The 14132-nt window shown below is 43.6% G+C and overlaps 1 long non-coding RNA gene across 1 annotated transcript; it reads right to left on the bottom strand.

The window, feature by feature from the left end:
• Window positions 1-4799: 4799 nt before the first annotated feature.
• LOC119975482 lies at window positions 4800-6184 on the bottom strand. Its single transcript, XR_005462772.1, has 2 exons — window positions 6063-6184; window positions 4800-5089 (listed from the first exon to the last, which is right to left on the bottom strand). It is a non-coding gene; the product is annotated as an uncharacterized LOC119975482 (long non-coding RNA).
• Window positions 6185-14132: the final 7948 nt, after the last annotated feature.

The following is a 14132-nucleotide window of genomic DNA, read 5'->3' as shown; positions in this document are numbered from 1 at the left end:
ATCTTCAATCCATGCCAATATGTTACCCCCCTATTTTCCCCATGACCTTTGATATGGGACCTTATCAAATAATCAAATATTTTGGTCAGATGTAGCAGCGTTTTGTGAAGAATTTTGTCAAGACATTTTTGGAAGTTGACACATACCAAAGCAAAATGGAAATGCCCCTCTAGTGCAGCAGTCACTTCATTGTAGTGTTAATGTAAGCCTCCTTGTGACAATAATAAAGATTATTATTATTTTGTTTTCTGGAACGGGGGGGGGGGGGGGGGGGGGACGACAGAATAGGGTGGTAAAGTGGTAGCATTGAATTATATTTTGTCAGCTTTAGAAGTAACTTTACAGTATTGTTGGCAAACACCATCCCTAAGGTTGGAGTACTTTGTAATGTAAATGGAAAACAATTTACCTTCCCAGGGGCATCGTCACACACATCAGAGAGCACAGGTAGAAACACTGGCATACAGGTGCATGGACCAAATAACACACACAATGTATGGACACACAGCAGTGTTTTTAATTCATTTAATTAGTTATTGGTATGCCAAGGAAATCTAAATGTTGAGTTTCACCTGTTTTTTAAAAAGAAAATTGTTTGTATTCAAAATTTCTCAATAATTTTTACAAACCACGACATAAAAAAAAACAACGAAAAGAAAACATAGCAATAAAACAGAAAACATTTAACTATTTAACAATTTAACAAAACAAGGTGGGGTACCTGCCCTTTACAAATGAAATCCATCCACCGCCCAAACCACCCCCCCCACCTCTCTTTCCCCCCCCCCCCCCCCTCCCGGTTTGCTGCTGCTGCTGACCTCCACCTAACGTTCCGCGAGAAAGTCAAAGTCAAGTCAAATCTCAGTTGGTCCAGGAACTGCCTCATCCCCCCCCCCCCCCCCCCCCCCCCCGGGTTCCGACTCGTACAATTTGCCATAAAAGTCCTTGAAGACCTCGTTAGTCCTTGCCAAGCTCAGCACCGTGTTACTCACCCATCTCTAATTCCCCCAATCTCCCTGGCCACCTCTCTCTTCCGCGGCTGATGTGCCAGCGTCCTACTTGCCTTCTCCCCATACTCGTACACTGCTCCCTGTACCTTCCTCAACTGAGCCTCAGCCTTCCCGTGGTAAGCAAGTCAAACTCCGCCTGCAGGCTCCGGCGCTCCTTCAACAACCCTTCCTCGGGGGATTCCGCATACCTCCTGTCCACCGTAAGTATCTCCCCCACCAATCTCTCCCTCTCTATCCTATCCCTCTTCTCTCTGTGAGCCCTGACTGAAATTTGCTCCTCTCTGACAACTGCCTTCAGCGCCTCCCAGACCACACACCAAAACCTCCCCATTATCATTGGTCTCCACATAGCTTTGGATACACCTCCGAACTCGCCCACAGACCTCCTCATCCGCCAATAGTCCCACATCCAGTCTCCATAGAGGGCGTTTGCCTCTCTCCTCCCCCAGCCCCAACTCCACCCAGTGTGGGGCGTGGTCCGAGATCACAATGGCCGAATACTCCACCCCCTCCACTCTCAGGATTAGCGCCCTACTTACCACAAAAAAATCAATCCGCGAGTACGCCTTGTGCACATGGGAGAAGAAGGAAAACTCCTTCACCTGGATCTCCACGGATCCACTCCCCCCATCTGGTCCACGAACCCCCTCAGGGCCTTGGCCGCTGCTGGCCTCTTACCCGATCTCGACTTAGACCGATCCAGTGCCGGGTCCAGGACCGTGTTAAAGTCCCCCCCCCCCCCCGCCATTACCAAACTGATGACTCCAGATCCGGAATCCTACTCAATATCCGCTTCTTGAACCCTGCATCGTCCCAGTTTGGAGCATACACATTCACTAGCACCACCCGGGCCCCCTGCAACCTGCCACTCACCATAACATATCGACCCCCTTTATCCGCCACAATACTCGCCCCCTCAAATGCCACCCGCTTGCTCACCAAAATTGCGACCCCCCCTGTTCTTCGCATCCAGCCCCGAGTGGAAAACCTGCCCCACCCATCCTTTCCTCAGCCTGGTTCGATCCGCGATCTTCAGGTGCATTTCCTGTAGCATGGCTACGTCTGCCTTTAGCCCCTTTAAGTGCGAAAACACACGGGCTCTCCTGACCGGCCCATTCAGGCCTCTCTCACGTTCCGCGTGATCAGCCTGGTCGGGGGGCTACTCACCGCCCCCCCCCCCCCCCCCGCCGACTAACCATCTCCTTTTTTAGGCCAGCCACGTGCCCGCGCCCCCCACACCCTCCAGGCCGACCCCACCCCCTGTGACGCAGCTCTTCCAACTGCGACCGCGCCCAAAGCCTTGAGGGCCCAGGGCAAAGGGGCCACAAAAACACAAGAAAACCCCGACATAACACCGCTCCCTCCTCCCCCCACCAACAACCCCCACAAAATACTGCAGTCCATCAACTTGAGTCCAGCTTCTCATTCTTGATGAAAGTCCACGCCTCGTCCGTCGTGTCGAAATAGTGGTGCCGATGTAACCCACAGCCTCGCCAGTTGTAACAGCCCAAACTTCACCCCCTTTCCATGGAGGACCGCCTTGGCCCGGTTGAATCCTGCACGCTTCTTGGCCAGCTCTGCACTCCAGTCCTGATAAATACACATCTCGGTGTTCTCCCACCTGCTGCTTCGCTCTTTCTTTGCCCATCGCAGGACCCACTCCTTGTCGGTGAAGCGGTGGAACCTTACCACCATAGTTCTCGGCGGCTCGTTCACCCTCGGCCCCCTTGCCAGGACTCTGTGCGCCGCATCCAGCTCCAGGGGCTGCGGGAAAGCCTTCGCGCCCACCAGCTTACCCAGCATCGTGGTCACATACACCCCAGCATCCGACCCCTCCACGCCTTCAGGGAGACCCAGAATCCGCAGGTTCTGCCTCCTTGACCAATTCTTCAGGCCCTCCAGCTTCTCCTGCCATTTTATGTGCAACGCCTTGTGCGCCTCTACTCTAACCGCCAGGCCCAGAATCTCGTCCTCATTATCAGAGGCCTTCTGCTGCACCTCCTTGATCGCCGTCTCCTGCATCTTCTGGGTCTCCACCAACCTTTCAATCGATGCCTTCATAGGGGCCAGCATCTCCACTTTTAAATCCGCCAAGCAGCTTCTTAAAAACTCCTGCTGCGCCTGTGACCACTGGGCCCACGCTACCTGATCCCTGCCAGCCGCCATCTTGCTTTTACGCGCCTGTTCTCCTCTTCTCCAAGCCGCTTTTTTGACCGCCCCACTCCTGGTCCACTCCATACAGCGCTGGGGGACCCTCACTGTTTCCTTCCCACACCGGGAATCGTCATCAAAGTGCCGCTGGAGCTTCTTAAAAGGGTCCAAAAGTCCGTTATCGGCGGGAGCTGCCGACCGTGCGACTTACCTATGCATAGCCGCAACCGGAAGTGAGTTTCACCTGCTTAATCATGTTTCTTTTGTTTTGCAAAAACCCTGCAATTAAAAGTGTGAATTTTAACTATTTTGGCAGAAACAAAATATCAGTCAGCTACTTACCTTGCAGCATAGGAATGCAGAATGAAGTGGTCTGGAGAGGCCAACTGCAGTCTCATTACATAGATTGCTAAAATGTTTCCAAACCTAGTTAGATGTAATATTGCTGCAGAATGCTCTAATCTATTTCATATGTAGATTATATTACCTATGTATGATAACATTTGTTACTAGCACAGTGGTTAGCACTGTCGCTGCACAGCGCCAGGGTCCCGGGTTCGATTCCCGCTTGGGTCACTGTCTGTATGGAGTCCGCACTTTCTCCCTGTGTTCACGTGGGTTTCCTCCGGAAGTGCTCCAGTTTCCTCCCACAAGTCCCGAAAGATGTGCTTGTTAGGTGAATTGGACATTCTGAATTCTCCCTGTGCACCCGAATAGGCACCAGAGTGTGGCGACTAGGAGCTTTTCACAGTAACTTTATTGCAGTGTTAATGTAAGTCTATTTTCGACAATAATAAAGATTATTATTAGTAGTAGAGGCATTGTAAGAAGTTGCAATTTATGCAAATTACTACCTTCGATTAGTATTCAAAATAGAAGTGATTCCCATTCACATAGATGTTGTGTCTTTACTTTATTTACGTCTGTACAGATGTTCCATAATATTTGATGGTTTATTGCAATAACAATGTAAGAAATCTACAGTAGATCCTTTTCCAGAGTGATCTGTTGTCAAAGGTGAGGTGCTTCCTTGGATGGATGCAGGGAAAGAGAAAATCATAAGGGGAAAAGGCAACTCCATAGCTTACTGCCTTAACATATTTTCCCTAAGCGATCATACAAAGCTCCAGATTACCAGACACAATTCACCTTTCTGTTCCTTCAGCTGGAGAATAGTGACTGGCACAGAGAAGGAACATATTATTTTCAAACAACACATTATACATCATTTTCAGAACTAAATTCTAAAACAGCTATTCTGAGGTTTAAGATTTGTGGGCATGTATTACAATGACAAATTTAATCCTAAAAAATTGTCTTAACATTGATTAGACTATCTCTTTGACTTAAATTACTATTTACTAGTTCTGTTAACTTTCATTTTGATTTTCCCTCTTTAGTGGATGTTGCATTTCTTTATTTGGAGTAATGTGTTCTGATTCATTGACTGGCTCACCTGGCAAAGTTTCACAGAAGAAGCAGAATACTGTTGCTATGCTGTACAGGTATGGGTATTTATTTATTTTTAATATTGAAACATTCAATCGTTCTTCACGTCACTAGAGCTTATTTTATTCTTCTGAGCTATTGAACTTTTTCATTGTGCAAAGTTTCACAGAAGAAGCAGAATACTGTTGCTATGCTGTACAGGTATGGGTATTTATTTATTTTTAATATTGAAACATTCAATCGTTCTTCACGTCACTAGAGCTTATTTTATTCTTCTGAGCTATTGAACTTTTTCATTGTGCATGTGATTGGAGTTTGGTTGTTAAAATACATCACTACTGCTGAAAGGTTAAAAAAGGAAAGGTTTCACTGACATCAGTACTTTTCATCACAAATGTTAGTCACACTTGCTTTGGAGGAGATTGTATGCACGATTCCTCTCTGCATAATTGGTAAACATTATGTTGAGAATTTTCATCCTACACATTCCAAAATGAGAAAAGACAGATGTTATTTAAAATTATTCACAACATCAAGATTGCAATGTTTCAATTGAGGCACAGACAGGTTCTACGATTTATTGATTTCTCTTTTGACACAAGCAATGAAGTCTTTTAGCCACAACTGTTGACGAAAAAGTTAGTGGGTGGGATTCTCTCTTCTGGGGACTAAATCCCCACGTCCGCCGGAAAACCGGCGAGAATCACTCTGGACTTTTCCCTCCACGGTCCAGGGTAATTCTCTGTTTTCCAGGGGGCTAGCAGAGCCCCGGCGTGCGCCCCACAACTCTGGCTGCCGGCAGAGCCCTGCTAGCCAGACCGCGCGGCCGCCTATGCACACGGCGGCCGCACGCGGGTCCACCCATGTGTGCGGCGGCCCACCTTGGCGCGGGCGCTGCCGACATGGCAGAGCCACACAGCGGGCCCGAGTGGAGAAAGGTAGGTCCCTCCCAGATTGCGATGGCCCGCCAATCGGTGGCCTCTGATCACGGGCCTGGCCACCGCTGAGGCCCCCCCCCGCCGGAGTCAGACACCCCCCGCCCCCCCCCCCCCCCCCCCGCCTCCCCCCCCCCCCCCACCAGGACCACCACCGCGGGTCCCAGCTCCCGCCGAGTGGTTACACATGTAAACCATGCTGGCAGGAGTTTGGTCCGTCGACCAAGGAGAATCGCCGCACGGGCCTGTTCCGACAGGCGGCGTGTTGACCGCATGTGTGGGACTGGCGGGTCTGCGGAAGTGACGGATTTCCGGCATGAACGTCTATTCTCCGCCCCACGCTGGGCACGATTTCGGCGTGGAGGGTCGGAGAATCCCGCCCAGTGTTTGATAAAACCGCAATTATCAATGTCTTAATTATAAAAAAATCTGTATATTCTACCTATGGATGTGGCAGGAATGAGAACTGTGTGCAGTCTACTCTGAATGTGTTGGATATTACTGTCAGAACCTATACCTGTTTTTGCACAAGTGGAATTTTGTAGGAGGGCTAATTGAATTGTTCGATCACTCCAATGCCAGCCTTCAGCAGCCACTACCCAGGAAGCTTTGCACACGCGCAGCTGTGCCCATCAGCGCATGCGCGGTTACTCCGGTCGATGATGTTATTGCTGCGCGCGGTTCTGGGAACTGAAGTGCGCGCGCGGCCACCTGCTGCACATCAGGCGGCGGAGCTGACCGTCAACTGCTGGCCTGCACAACCTGAACCCGAAAACCCAGAGCCCGCGGCACCCAGAGACCGCGCCGCGCGCTCCCCTGCCCTGCGGCACCCAGAGCCCGCGCCGCGCGCTCCCCTGCCCTGCGGCACCCAGAGCCACAGCGCGTTCCCATGATCTGTGGGCCTCCACAGATCGTCTCTCACCCAACTCCTTCCAACACGCACGTCACCTCTGGCAGGGGTTGTACTGTTATATATTACTCAGCAATGCACTGGGTTTAACAATGGTTTATTCTTCTGGGTTTAACATTGGTAATATTCCTCAGCAGTGCAATGGCTTTAAACAATTCCTGTGTTTAAAACAGAGATAGATAGTTTTTTGATTAATAAGGGGATCACTGATTACAGGGAGAAGGCAGGAGAATGGGGATTAGAAAAATATTAGTCATGATTGAATGGTGGAGCAGACTCAATGGGCCGAGTGGCCTAATTTTGCTCCTATGTCTTTTGGTCTTATGGACAAAAAACACTTCTGACATTTTGACATCCATACTGTTATTAGCACACTTAATATTTTATCTTTCAAAATATTCTATGCATCTCTCACATCAAAGAGCTTCTTTCATATGTTTCAATAGACACTGGCACATATTCCTGAAAGAAAGGACTTTTTCTTATTTGCCACCCTTGATGCAGGCACCTGTCTGTGACGTCGCTGGCTTTGACTTCACAGACAGTGCAACTACATTTTGGGAGATGGCATCACTAAACAGCCTTGTGGAAGTTTATTGTAACACTGCAACTGTCAGGTGTGCAGGTGAAATAGAATATCCAACTCTGATTGTTCTTTCAAACTGTTTTTTGTTCATAGAATTTCAGGTTGTATTACATTTATTGTGTAACCATCTATTTGGCACATCCTATTCAGGAAAATTTAAAATGTTTTAAGGTGGGTAATTATCCACACATTTCAAATAATCCAATCATAAAGTAGTTCCAATAAGTGAATCAACCATAAATTAATGAAAGGGTGACTGAGATCCAACAAACAAGTACAACAATCAGCATATAGCATGAGCTGATGTGTAATTCAAGGAAAGCTAAGCTCTGTGACAAGTCAAGACAGCAACATAAAATATTTTACAGAGGTTCGATGTTCAGTATTTTCTCTGAGGCTTTCCATCAGTGACAGCACTGAATGGAAAGCAGATATGCTGCCAGACAACAAAGTCAGTGCCTGAGTTTGGCACCAAAACCCTAGCAGGAAGATGGAAAGTCATAGTGGAAGAATAAGGCACAATAAAGTTACCATAGAACCAGATGACCATAGGCTGCTTTAACTTTTGAGGGGGAGAGCTAACTGATGGTGATTTAACCTCAGGCAAGGGGCAAGGTTGAGAAGGTGGGCCTTCGTGAATAACCTTAGTCGGCACGGAAATTGAGCCCACGCTGATGGCCTTGCTCTGCATCACAGACCAACTATCCAGCCAACTGAGCGAAACCTACTTGCGACAAATGAAAATTTATGTGGCACCAACCATAACCCTTGTTTTAATGATCTTAGGGAATGTAGATAATTGGATAGATACCATATCCCTTCTGAACATGAAGCACAAGAAGACAGTTATGATTTGTAAATACCTGACAACTGCAACTATGAGATTCAGTGGGCTGTTTTGTGCCAAGGGATTTCAGAGTTCAATAGAGTTCAATGAAGCAGAATTTGGAGGCGTCCAGTATGCTGTGAATATTGACAATTTGAGATGAATAGCCATTGTTTCCCACATTGCATGGCAAAGGAAGCCACTTCAGGATATTCTTTCACATACACAAAAGGTAAAGAAATGTCAAGGAGATGAGGCTCAGAAAAAGAATTGAGGAAAAAAAGTGGAAAACAAAACTACAAAAGTAATGTGCTGTATTTTTTGGAAATCTGAGATAAACATGGAAAATACTGGAAATAATAAGGTCTGGCAGCATCTGGACATTTAGGTCAATGAATTTTACAGTCAGCAAAACCATTAGCTAACCTAGTAATTGAAGTGTGACAGATGGGTGGCATTTGGACAATTGACTTTTTTGTTTTCTGCGAAAGATCACAATCCAGATAGGTTTATCTTTCTGAAAATGTATCAATAGGCAACGTTATTAAAACATTGGCCATCATTGGATCGTTTACACAGTGAAACAGATACGCCTCATTGAATGCAAGTATGCCATAACAAATTAATGATTCACAGCTATGATGACATAGATACCTCTCAAAATTCCACTGTAAGTAGAGAGCAGTGTTTTCCAGTCAATGATAAATTGTAGCAGTGGAGAAAGAAAAGTTGTATTCAGTTACACTTGAGTCATATTAATGAACTTGATGTTTTTCAAGTCTTGTTGCAAACTATCATAGTGGGATTTGAACCTGCATTCAACAGATTATTATAACCACATGTAGCAGTTGCAAATGATTCAATTATTTCACTCCTGGAATTGGACCAGTAGGAAACTTATTGCATTGTGTTGGGTTTATATCATTAATATTTTTAACACCAATATGCCAAGATCAGTTTACACAGTTTTGTTTTGTAAGTTAGCAAAATAATTGTGCTATAAGTGGGACAAATAGAAGAACAATTAATAGGGAAACTTGTCTAAATAAAAACTTTGTGATTTATTATTTCTTACCACCTCAACTGAATGAATTATGCTGAGAAAGAATGCCAAAAAAATAGAATACAAATCTGAGGATGTTGTGCTGAAAATGGATAGTGCTCTGGTCACAACACACTTTGAATACCCCCACCCCCATGTCAAGATAATACTGGAAACTGGCTGGTCTTTATGAAAAGCCTCTGACTTAATAAGGCATTGGAATTGCTGCTCAAGCATGTATATTTTTTAATCTGATGATGGCTGTCGTGCAAGTATGGACTTTGTTATAGCTGCCTGTGAGATGTAATGGGTCATGAGGCAATACTGTGACTGGGCTTCAGTGCTGTAGTTTATGGTTAGTAGCAAATATTGGGGTTGTTACAGACTGTTCTAAAATAAAGGCAACATGCCATCTGCCACTAGAATACTCAACCTTGTTATCCTGTGAGAATGGTCACAGTCAATTTGCTCATTGATTGAGTAGAAGCTATTTTGGTTCTTACCTGCTGGAACAAATAATGTAGTATGCACGTAATCAATTACGTCATGCATTGGGAAATTTTACCGCTGAAAGAATCTCTTCTCTTGTTCTCTCTTTGCTCAGGCAAAGTAATTGTTATTGTAGACAAGGTATCACCCAACTGTTTCATGCAACACTGCACTGCAGTTGTAGTAATTACTAATGTTCCAGCTGCAACCTCTGATTAGGTTGACCAGTGGTTTAATTTCATATTGAGAGCCAAATTTACTGAAAATATTTCAATCAGGAAATTGAAGTAATTTTTTGATACATCTTATTTATGATGAGCCAGTGTGAAGGCTGCATTAGAGATACATTGTCCTTATGAAAATGCTTGGTAAACAGATTGTTTTGCTTCTGGATTGAAAAGAACCCAGAGCGTTGTGCATAGTTTTATCACAATAATAATACATGCCGTGATTCTGTAATATTTTTCATACACATCATGTTGTGGCATTGCATGCCTGTTGTGTGCAAACAAGTGAAACACAAGTTGTCAACCAGATTCATGAGGATAGTACCCCTTTAACTGCAGGTGATAGTTACCAAGTAATAAGAGTAATACTGAAGTCTGCCTGACAGTCTCTCTTCAGTTGTCAAACTTAATTATATCTATACTGCTTGACATTTTTATATCTGATAGCCATAAGGAACAGGAAACATGGTCAGTGTAAAGTAGAATAATTTAAAAAAAAAAACTTTATTTTAAACAAATTTATTGTCTGTTAAATTTGAATAATGCAGACATTTATGAATATACGATGTACAAGTCTTACTTAAATAGATAAATAGAGCAGATTGTTTCAGTGCTGTCTTATCTGTTGGGCCACAAGAATATTTGAAAGCTTGTGCCACCTCCCTATTTGTAGATTTATTTTGTGCCTGCACCACTTTTACTGTGAATTATGCCTGCTTGTTATCATAGAACATAGAACGATACAGCGCAGTACAGGCCCTTCGGCCCTCAATGTTGCACCGACATGGAAAAAAAAACTAAAGGCCATCTAACCTACACTATGCCCTTATCATCCATATGCTTATCCAATAAACTTTTAAATGCCCTCAATGTTGGCGAGTTCACTACTGTTGCAGGTAGGGCATTCCACGGCCTCACCACTCTTTGCGTAAAAAACCCACCTCTGACCTCTGTCCTATATCTATTACCCTTCAATTTAAGGCTATGTCCCCTCGTGATAGCCACCTCCATCCGCGGGAGAAGGCTCTCGCTGTCCACCCTATCTAACCCTTTATCCAATTAAGAATGTGGTATTAGGAACTGCTACCTTAGAGTAGATGTGTTAATTTATATAATAACAGTGCTGAAGTATTTGTTTACAAGCAGTTTGGAGACTGTTCATCCAAGTCTGTACAACAATATTAAACATAGACTTCCAATATTTTTATTCAGAAGTTTTTGAACTAATAATGTAATCAGCCTTAACTTCATGTATTTTAAAATAATCTTGAAAAGGTGTACATTTATTCTCATCTTATTTTGGACCTTAAAACTAAATCACTGATATCTCGTGTGACAGGTTTGCTCATTTCCTACTTTTATTGGAATATCAGATTTCCTCCTAAGATTTCAGCTCTGATTCCTGAAATTGTATATGCATGACATTTATTTCATTGAAAACTCATTCCATTGCTGGTGTATGTGCCGTTTCAATATTCAAAGTGACATTTTGGAACCATAGCCCAGTGAAAGTCAATGCCTTTGTGAGAGGAATACATTTGAAGAGGCAAAGACAATATACTGTAATGTTTTCTGTCAACATTGTGCAAAAAAATTCTTCAAATTGAAAATACCTCCTTTAAATAATTTATAACCGGAAAATGCGAATGGAAGAGCATTTTACTTTTTGTGACTATTGAATAGTGAAAAAGAAATGATAAAAGCAAAATTTGTTGGTTAATTCAAAACCACACCACTTACTTGTCTTCCACAAGCATCCTGCATCATTGAAGGCAAAACATTTAGTCATATATAATTCAAAACGTAACAACTACCATTAAATGAACTGGAATCAATTTAATTTTAAGGGGTAAAACTGCAATATTGGACTGGCTACCCGTTATATAACATGCCCAATAACCAACGGAAACAAAAGGTGGACAGCATTTAGGGCAACCAATTTGGTTTTGCCCCTTATATGCCATTGGCGAAAGTTAAAATGATCACATTACAACTTTCTGAAACTTAATTTAACTTCAAGTGTCAAATAAATGAGATTGGCCCGAAGATAAATTGACAATGGGATACGTTTTCATCTTCACTGTATGGGTAATATTCTGGCAGAGGTTATAATCTGTTCATCTGTTTGATATAAACATTGTCTGATTTTCATACCATCAGTGGAAATGAAAATTGGGTGACAAATGTATTACCCGTTTTATGCCCTGGTGGCAACTTAAAAATTGACTTCATCGTGTCATCGTCACTGCTTCAACTTATGGGCAAGGATAGCTCTGTAAATAGAATATTGAACATTCTTTTGAAGTACAAATAACTGCCTCTTTTAGAATTGTAGAACTGTAGAGTTTAATGTTTTAGACCTTGTCAGATCATTAAAGAACAGAGCTCATAAGGCTTGATTTAATGGGAAAAAAGTCCGCTTTGGGTGCGTCTAGCGCTGTATTTCTCAGTGGCTACAACGCTGAGAAACACCCCGCTATTCAATGGAACTTTGCTGGTTTTCTTTTGCCTTGGCGGGGAACGCCCATCAAGGCCACATCACTGATGAGTTCGCAATTTGGGACATCATTTTTAAAGGCAGCCCTCCTTTCGACCTCCCTCAGCATCCCCACTACAGCCTCCAAACACTCCACTGAACTCAACTTACCTCATCTGGGGTCCTTAAGCCCCCACCTCTTAAGGGCAATGCACCTTGGGCCCGACCCCTGGCACTGGCAACCTGGAATCCGGGCACCTTGGCAGTGCCACCTGGATACTCCAGCATATTCAACCGACTGTTTTTGTCTTAGCATCTTACCGACAAATGCATAAAATGGTTTAAGGTCACAGGTCACATGCTGTATTTTGATTGAGTGTTGCAATCACATACCCACATTGGTGTTGAATATTCATTCAGCACCTCTAAGACAGAATCCTCCCTTTCTTGCTGCCCGCCTGCTTCCTTAAACCCATCCTGCCCACCCCCTACCCCCATTACAATTACAGGAATGCAAATTCCCAAAACCTGGATTTCCAATTAACTACATGTGGCGAGGAACTAATGTATGTGACATTCTTGTTTTAGATGTACTAGGCAGCAGTGAAATTCCATGGAACAAACTGGCAGTGGGATAAGTCAGTTATCCTAACATCAGTAATGCCAACTGACCAGATCGTGTTCTCAAAATGATCTCTGAGAATGAAACTTCTAGGTGCCATGCAACCATGGGATAGCTGCCCATAAAAAAATTATGTTCAATAGGTCAGAGAAATGACGGATATAACTATGTGTAGGGGAGTTCAAAACTAGGGGCTATAAATCCAAGATAGTCATTAATATATCCAGAGCTGAAGAGAATCTTCTTTGCTCAGGATAAGTAGAATGTGGAACTTGCCACCATATGTGGTTGTTGCAACAATTATTTTAGGTGTTCTTAATAGGAAGCTGGATAAGTCAATGAGGGAGAAAGGAATGCAAGGATATGCCGATGAGGTTAGATGAAAGGAGAGCGGCTGGAAGTTTGTGGGGAGCATAAATGCCAACACTGACCAGTGGGGTCAAAAGGCCTGTCTTCTGTGCTGAGAATTCTATGCAAGTCAGTAATGCCAACTGAACAGATCGTGTTCTCAAAATGATCTCTGGAGAATGAAACTTCTGGGTGTCATGCAACCATGGGATAGCCGCCCATAAAAAAATTATGTTCAATAGGTCAGAGAAATGACGGATATAACTATGTGTAGGGGAGTTCAAAACTAGGGGCTATAAATCCAAGATTCTTAGACACAGACTTGTAATTGATAAATATCTGAAATTCATTACTATCTTTGGTCTACAAAAAGAAGAAATATGCAATATTTTAACTGATTCTGTTTAAACATTATTGCCACAAAACTGCTAATTGCTCTCATTCCACTTCTGATATACTTGCAGAGGTGCTGTCACAGATCCCTCAGAGGAACACTACAGCTTCTCTTATCTTTGAGGCATGATTATCCATATATCCCATTACATGTGTGGGACAGGAAAGGTTATAAGGGGCGGAAGTAGCAGCCCACAGTCACTTTAAGCAATTTGATGACTGCGCCTTCTTAGTTGGAGTTGCTCTCTCCTCCAGCTCAAGCAATCAGACAAAATGCTGGCAGCACGAAGTGGATCTTCAGGAAACAAACCTGATGAAATCTCCAAATTAAGAAAATATTCTGTTAATTCTTTGAACAAGGAGAGGAGAAAGATTTCCCAGGACATTAGAAATAGCACAGCAATCCAAATGCACCAGAGGTTCCAAAGAATGGCTATTGTACGTACATTGGAAATTAACTGGTACTTGAAAGAATATGATTTATCTTCTGAAGATACTGTAGCTTATCAGACTGGAATGCACTACAGGTGAGAAGTGTTTTCATTAGTCAGACAAATACTAATACCAGCCTGCAAAAGGAGTATTTTATTTGAAATTGATGATGCAAATGCTGGCCTTGTTTAATAAACTTTTAAATTTGAGGAAAGGAGTGATTATGCGGTATCACA

Source organism: Scyliorhinus canicula, chromosome 13 (assembly GCF_902713615.1).
Source record: "Scyliorhinus canicula chromosome 13, sScyCan1.1, whole genome shotgun sequence".
In the NCBI taxonomy this organism is placed as follows: domain Eukaryota; kingdom Metazoa; phylum Chordata; class Chondrichthyes; order Carcharhiniformes; family Scyliorhinidae; genus Scyliorhinus; species Scyliorhinus canicula.
Note: the sequence above shows the minus strand (reverse complement) of the source record. Positions and strands in the feature narration are given on the sequence as shown.